The following is an 8,372-nucleotide window of genomic DNA, read 5'->3' as shown; positions in this document are numbered from 1 at the left end:
AGGAGCAAGTGGGCTGCAGGGTTGGAAACAGAAGTCCTTGGTTTCACAGCTGTGTTTTACCCAAGGTGTTGGAGTTTCTTACAACAGGGAGTATCTCATAATTCTTCTGTCCAGCCATGTAGGTGGGTAGGAAATGCACCTCTTACACATTACTTCTATGGCAAAGGGAGTTTTTTTAGCATCTGAATCTTTAAGATGCAAAATCACTTTTTGAGTCATGTCCCTAACACTGAAAATTCTCCCTGTCCCATTCTGTATTCTGGAGAAGAGCCTGGGGGCCTTGGAGGAAGTCCAGCTTGACACAGGGTGGACACCTTCTTTTAGCCCATGTAACAAGCATTTTCAGGATCCTCCTCTTCATGCTGGCCAGTATTTTCATTTTAACCTTCATTTTCCTTATGGTTGTGAGGCACAGGTGGATGGGCATGTTTAGCTAAATGCACAGGTAGGTGCTAAGAAATATAAGTTGTACATCTCACTTAGTCCTCTAAGGTTTTGTTAAAGTACTTCTGTGGGGTCAGTTGGTAATTCTCCTGTAAATCGATTTTTTTTTTTTTTTAATTTGGAATGATGAAATTAATACAAAATTTAATGGATATATTATCTGACTAAATAGGAAAAACAGAGGGGAGAATAGGGCATTACTGTCACTATTACTTTTTCTTTAAGGGAGGAGACTTCTATTCATGAAGTTTACACTTTGAACTCATTAAAGTCTTTCTTTAGCCTCTCCCATCCGCAGGTCATTGCAGGAACATGTAAAAAGGAAATGTTTTATTTTAACAGAGTCAAAGTACATGAAACACACACTTGCCACTCCATAACATTCCTTAAGTCAAATCACGGAACCAAGCAGAATTTTTTTTCCTGTCTCCATTTTTACTTAATTGAAAAGAGCTCAAATTATAATCTTCTTGCAGGAAGCCTAAATTGTATTACTGGAAGTAATAGCAATCTCCTAAGCAAAATTCTATGGGACTCATGCCACTCTGATTTCTGAAAAGCTGCATTCAAGCACATGCAATGCTGCCTCTTTCCTGAACACTGCTCTCATGGTTGTGTGCAGGGAGCTTTAGATGATGCCAAAGCAATTGGCTATTTCTGCATTGGGCTCTTCCAGGTGTTTCAGCCTTTATGGCAGTCTGGGGTCTTGGGAGAAGCTGTGAGAGTCCTGCCCAACCATCCTAACTTTGGTCCTGGTTCTCCCTGTGTAATATGCATGTGTAACTTCCATGAATGTAAATAAAAGTTATGTACATGCATAGAGAGGGAAATAGATGCATTTATCTTGGCTCAAGACAAGCAGCATCTCCCTAGGGATCTACTTAGGAGGTTATTGAGGAGGCAGCAGCAAAGTGGAGTGGGTTGTACCTTTCTACATATGTGTTGTAGAAATTATTAGCATGTTGCTGATGCTTATGGTGAACAAATAGTTTATTTCTGGACTAAGAAACATTCCAATGTAAATACTCAACTGGCAGCTAGCTGGAAGTTTGCCACTTGAAGTTAAAAGGCCCGTGACCAATGGTGTCAGATTAACATTTCCAAGTTGGACAATGTACAAATGGTGTTCTTGGACTGAAATAGAAATAGATGAAAGTGGTCTACTGCAGTGCAAATAACAAACTGGCAACCAGCTGGTCATTGGAAAGAGAATATACTATGGGAATATGCTTTCTGCAAAAATACTTTATTTTGGAGATAAGTATCAACAATAGGAAGATGAGGCTTGTTTAACAAGAACCATATGGTGTCATCCTGCTTTTATTTCTCTCAATGGCAAAGCCCTGATTGTCTTTTGTAGGTGCAGAATGGGGATTACTGCTAATAAACAAGAAGTACAATAAGCTGTTGATTCATTGTTGCCCTTCAAGAGTTATAAACAGGTTATTTTTAATGCACATGCTGATATTTCAGGAGGCAATAACTGAAAGGAAGCAGAATTGAAGGTGCTTGCTGAAAAACAAAATTTTCTTCTGGTAATATAAACCAAGACAAAGAGCTGTTCAAGACAAAGTTATCAAACTGTGTGAAACTGATACAGCAATATTTTTAAACTGATAATTGGAGAAGTAGTAGATGGGTTTGTTCAAAAGAAAAATAATTTTGAATTTTCAAGGAGAGAAAACAATAGCCTGTGAAAAGTAACTTATGGGCAAATGGGGAATAAGGAAGGACTTTGCTGAGGTTTTAAGTAGCTAGACAATTTAGTCTGTTAGCAATGCAATTAAAGATAACAGCATTGTAGTTTTGGTATAGTCACAAAATTGATTTGAGGGAAGGGAAGGGAAGGGAAGGGAAGGGAAGGGAAGGGAAGGGAAGGGAAGGGAAGGGAAGGGAAGGGAAGGGAAGGGAAGGGAAGGGAAGGGAAGGGAAGGGAAGGGAAGGGAAGGGAAGGGAAGGGAAGGGAAGGGAAGGGAAGGGAAGGGAAGGGAAGGGAAGGGAAGGGAAGGGAAGGGAAGGGAAGGGAAGGGAAGGGAAGGGAAGGGAAGGGAAGGGAAGGGAAGGGAAGGGAAGGGAAGGGAAGGGAAGGGAAGGGAAGGGAAGGGAAGGGAAGGGAAGGGAAGGGAAGGGAAGGGAAGGGAAGGGAAGGGAAGGGAAGGGAAGGGAAATTAAACTCAATCGAATCGCAGCCTCAGTGGAAAATTCTGTTTTGGGAACTTTTCAAGGATGTAAACCATCATCTAGAATTGTTTATTTTTATGGGTAGGAAGTAAAAAATAAGTCAAGTAAGACTAGAAATTACATTCTTACCATAGCTAGAAGGTAGCAGTAAAATCAATAAAAGTCAGCATTGCAAATTCATTTTTTTAAACTGGTTGTGGTTTGTTGCTGTTTTACTTTTTTTTTTTTTTTTTCAGTGGCCAAGGTTTTTTATTTTGGTCTCAAAAAGACAGCAAGTAGGAAACTACTAATCATCAAGAAAATATCAAGATTTAAAGGTGAAAATTATGGATCATGTGTGCAGAGGCTGACATCTCTCTTTGGGTGTAAGTACTCAATCCCACTGATTTCCATGTGTCTAAATACAGCTTATAATATTCAGGGATATCAAAATTGTGTTATGCTGCATGTTGAGATACATCATATTACTAACTTGGCTGGTTTTGCCCAAAAACTTCCTTTTTCTTCTCTTCTTGCTTTAAGGTATAGCAAATAGTGGAAGCATAAAGAAATAATACAGAACCTGAAGCATGTGAGGATTCAGATGTTTGGTCTGACTGTCTTAGTTTATCTTCACTTTCGACTTTGAACACCCCTTCCCTGGGACTCCCTTGTCTTTACACTGATGTCAAAGCAGCCTTAAAGCATTTCTGCTGGTTTTTTGGGCTCCTGATTCCCACCTCAACCCCTCCATTTGAATCCCCAACACAAACTACTGTAATTCGAAAGTACTTTCAAGGCAGCCCAATGATGAGGGTGATCCCACATTATCTGTTTGTGATGGAATGCATGAAGAGCGTGCACTCATCCAAAGCTCTTGAAACGACTGGGATGGTTCTCCTGCATGACTTGACAAGTTGTTTACAGGTGGGCCTTGCTGGAACAGGGCTTCAGATGCCAATACTTTCAGGATTCCATTTTTTCAGGTTATCAGCAGTTCTCTAATAAATGGAAATGAAACATTAAATTTAGATTGTGTCCATTTATAGGACCAGTAGTAATTTGACAACGTTACCAATAAATAAACACCCATGCTTCTATAAAGAATGGGACTGCACCTCCCCACTGCCCAACTCCCTAAAGCTGAGGAAGACCCTCTGATTTTATCTCTCCCTTGCTTTTCTTTTCCCCAAGCAGCAGGGATAGCTGAAGAAGCCCGTCATCATTTTATTGCTGTTTCTAATAAACACATATGGTGATGCCTATAACAAGAACAACAAGGAGTTGCTATTGTTCAGAGCACGGCCATATGTGGGCTGTCCAGCGGCTCGGCAGCTGCATCGTGAGTGCTCAGGAATGTCGATAGCCCAGAGAGAAAGGAATGGTTTTTAAGGGCTCTGAGCCTCACAAATAATGTGTCTGCTTTACATACCACCGTTGCTAAAACAACTTCTGACCATGGAGTGCCAAAAGCATAGATGTGGTGTTAGTCACTACAAAAGTTTATAAGGTGATTAAATTGTTAGTAATTGCAATACAGACTGAGAAATTAGCTGGGAGTGTGTTGAAGGGAGCTTTGCAAAACAAAAAGGCCTAAATTAATATTTGTATAAATATTTTGTATGTATATACATACACATATACGTATACATATACATATACATATACATATACATATACATATACATATACATATACATATACATATACATATACATATACGCACCAGTATGTGTGTATTTATACACTTAGTACCATTATTTTTTACATCAGAAACTCAGGCGCTTGTACATTAAGTACTTTACATTATAAAAACTTTGATCCCATCACTAATCCATATTTCTTTTATCCCATTGTACGAGGTTGAAAGGCATGCAATTTGCCAATAGTTTTTCCTATTAACTACTTCCTATTCCCATTAACTACTCTGGACTCATATGGCTCTGCTTAGGATGGATAATCAACACTTCAGTGATGCAGAGGCAACCCAAACACGATGGTTTGGATGCCTCACGTACAACTGTGTTTTCTAACATTCTTCTTTTCCTGATGCCATATCTAAACTGCAATTTGATAGAAAATGACCAGCCCATCTGCACATCTTTTTTTCCATCAATGTGTTTGAGGGGAGGGAGAGAGAGAGAGAGAGAGAGACTGTGACTAAGAGAAAAGAGAAATAAGGCTTGATAGCAGGCAACATTTTTTTCAAATTTGGACAAACAGAATTGGGCAACCAGTGCTTTATTGAAGCCCCTGAATAATTTCACTCTTTATGTGCATGTGTGTATGTGTGTGTGTGTGTGTGTGTGTTTGTGTATGTGAGAGAGAGAGAGAGAGAGAGAGAGAGAGAGAGAGAGAGAGAAAGGCTGAGTACCTACTGTAAATAAGAAGAGAGAGAGAGAAAATTGTAAAGGATCCAAAAATCAACTACTTGCATATGTATCCAACCAGGGATTTTAAAAGCCTGATTTAAATATCACAGTGCAAATTATTTTGGCCAATATTTCTAACACATGGCAGGAAATCTTGGTCTTGCATTTCTTTTGCATATGTACACACCTTCTTTGTGTGCACACAAATTACCTGTATAATGGGACACGGTTTGAGTAACCCATAATGCCCCTGGAAGAACCACATCCAGGCATTCGCAGAAACCATGGACCAACACGGGCTGCCAAAATCTACAACTGTTTTTGCCCAGTAAATGAAACCACAAACATTCGCATGCTTAGATACTCTGACAAAAAGTAAATATTCTGGATGGTGTACTTTTCAATATCATACACAATGGTATGGATAAAAATAAAAGAGGAGAAAAAATTAACTTCTGTTTACTCTATCTTAAGGAGTTCTTTCCGATGGGTGAAGCTGAAATGCCCACACTGATTTCCCTTGAAATAACAAAGGGCCATATTTTCCTCCTGACAGGTGTATGTGGCTCTCAGTTCCTCTTGGGAGTAGTGGCAGAACTTCAAAAAACCCTGTGCCAAGGCCAGACTTTCAGTGGTCCCCGGCATCCCCCAGTTCCTGTCAATTTGTAAGCAACATGCAGCTTGAGGCTTTGCTCATTCTTCAGCTGAAACTTTCAGAACTCGTGATTTCTCAGCATGAGTCAGTTTTATGTAACCCCAGCTTGCACTTCTCCAAACCCCTCCCGAGCTCAGAGTGCTCTGACAGCCAGCCTCAAATTCTTCATTCCTGCAGCTGGCAACGTCAACCCTCTGGTGGTGGCACAACAGGCCCCTCCTGGGGGGCTTTGGGGGCTCAGTGGGGCTCTCCTGGTGCTGTGAGGACAGAGGCTGGGAGAAAGCTGGGCTGGCATATGGAGCCCCACTCCCACTGGGAAAGATGTTGAGGTTGCCTGCAACAGAAATGTCCAATCATGGGTTTGTTTAGCTGATTTTCTTTTTTTTTTTTTTTTTTTTCCCAATTGCTTGAAACAGCATCAGTTTTATCCATGGCCCTGCCAGAAGAAACATCAGAAGAAAAATTTCTCATGTAAAAGTGGTAATAAGAGAAGGCACTGATTTGGTGGATCCCACTTGCTGTTGGCATTCTGCAGGCACCTTGGATGATGACTTCAGTTCACACCCTGGTCCACTGCTTCACCCTGAAGGCAGCGTGGTAATGTCAGGTGCCTAAACAAGCTGGAGAAATGGCTTATCACACCATAAGTAATTTTTAACCATTATCTGTAGATAAACTGAAATATATAAGACCAGATGAAAAGAGTGGGAGAAGGTGAGAAGCTAAATCCCATTTTTAATTCCTATTTTAAGCTGATTTTCCCTTAAGAGGTGGAAAATACCAACACGTGATTCTTCCCCTGAGAGCTTCCCATGTCCATTTTTGGAGGGAACTCGTTGCTGGTGGGATAAACCCTTCCCAACCTCAGTGTCAGCACAGCTCTCTCATCTCCCAGGGCAGCCAGGAGCCCTCCTGCCACTCATAGGAAGAGGGATGCCCATTTTGGTTGGCCATCCCACCCTCACCAGAGCCAGACAAGAGTCAGTGAGAAGCTTTTATGTTCCTGAGTCACAAATTCTTCCTCCTCAATCTTGGAGGGGAAAAGTGCCATATTCCATTTGGCTGACACCTACCTTCTCTCTCCCTAAATGCAGTAGAAAGCACAAAATGGTGCTTTTTTTCCCTACAAAAACGAAGCCCCAGTTAACTGGAGTGGGGGCTGGTGGACGTTGAGCAGGAGACACTGCTTTATTGGAAACATTTGATGATTTGGCAGAGTAAAGTGTGAAGAAACCAGGCCACTCAATGAAGTACAGTGGGAAGCAGGTGGAAGGGCTGGAGAAGCTGTGGAGGTGGCTTGGGCTCCCCCCAATATTTGAATATTCATACCTCAGCATGTCTCTGCTTTCTGTTTGAAATGTACCTAGTGCATTCAAATCAATGAAACAAGTGACAGAGAAGCACATTTTGGTGTACTTTCCCAGGTATTGCTGGCTTTTTTTTTTGTGCAAAATGACTGATTTGTGTGTCATGTAAAAGGAGTACCACAAATTTACGCCCTAGGAAAAAAATATAAGGAAAAAAAAAGGTTTTTTTAAAAAAGCAAAACAAAACAAAACAAACAACAACAACAAAATCCTGAACAATTTCCTAAAATAAATGTTATTCTTTTACCTTACCATGTTTAACCCTATGAGTCTGTGTATGAACATTCACAGGCAAAAATACCGCCTGATAATAAAATAGTTCCACATAAGAAATTATTTAAAATATTGAGAGAAACCATGGAGAAATGTAAGATCTGGCATGGGGGAACATGTGCCAGATCGCTCCACTAACCTACTTAGATGCAGCTTGGTCACAGCAGAATAGCCAGCCATCTGATACTTTGGAGGCTGTGACTGTGTGCTGGCACTGTGCAGACCTCAGGTCTTGAAAACCTCTCTAGAAAAATGATGGGATATCTCCTTGTCATTGCATAAATTTTAAATACATGTCGGTAGGGTCATAGCCAAGTTTTGCAGTTGCAGTGATTGTAGAACATGAGGAACACATGGCACAGTATTGGGATTCATCTCTTATTCCTTGTCAATCCCTCAAACCAACACCTTTCCCAAGGTGAGAATGTTGACACCTACATTCCTCCACTAAGGGACTTTATGCAAACATGTTTCCGCCCAGCTATGTTAGCTTGTCTCTTGGAGGTTTATTATCTCCATACGTGTGTGTCTGGTCATACCAACAGATAAGATTCCAGGGCTGGGTCCTGCCTTGTGCTCAGGCAGGAACTAATGGGATGGCTATAGATTTTCCTGGAAAACTTCTATAAAATCTTTCTGCAGCTTTCTATACCTATGGCCTGCTTTTTCTTATTTTTTTTTTATTTTTTCTTTTTTTATTGCAGACCTCTAAAGCAATCCCCTTGGACATATTTGTATATATTTCACTGTAAGTGAAAGAGAACAAAACAAATAAAAACACAATGAGGCTCTTTCTCCTTGCTGGTACTTTCTTCAAACTTTCTGCTGAGGATTTCCAACAGCATTTGTCGTCACATGGTAAGGGCTCTGAATGAAATTATTGATGGTTGCTGGGGGGAAAAAAGGAAAAAAAAAAGAATAAAATCCCTTGAGACAAAAGGTATGTCATGAATTTCCCCAAGTTATTTGCAAATCTCTCTGCCAGTATCAATAAATCCCTCAAATTTTAGGATAGGCTACATTAATTACAGGATGGCATTATGCATTTAAATGTTGCTGAAAGTTATATCTGTGATCAGTCATGTTTGAATTGCACATTCA

General features: G+C 40.5%; 1 long non-coding RNA gene across 1 annotated transcript; it reads left to right on the top strand.

Annotated features, from left to right (window-relative positions):
• The first annotated feature begins 2,881 nt into the window (after positions 1-2,881).
• Positions 2,882-8,058, top strand: LOC130251760 (uncharacterized). Its single transcript, XR_008840230.1, has 3 exons — positions 2,882-2,990; positions 6,048-6,228; positions 7,976-8,058. It is a non-coding gene; the product is annotated as an uncharacterized LOC130251760 (long non-coding RNA).
• Positions 8,059-8,372: the final 314 nt, after the last annotated feature.

The sequence above is a fragment of the Oenanthe melanoleuca genome, chromosome 3, assembly GCF_029582105.1.
Source record: "Oenanthe melanoleuca isolate GR-GAL-2019-014 chromosome 3, OMel1.0, whole genome shotgun sequence".
Lineage (NCBI taxonomy): Eukaryota > Metazoa > Chordata > Aves > Passeriformes > Muscicapidae > Oenanthe > Oenanthe melanoleuca.
Note: the sequence above shows the minus strand (reverse complement) of the source record. Positions and strands in the feature narration are given on the sequence as shown.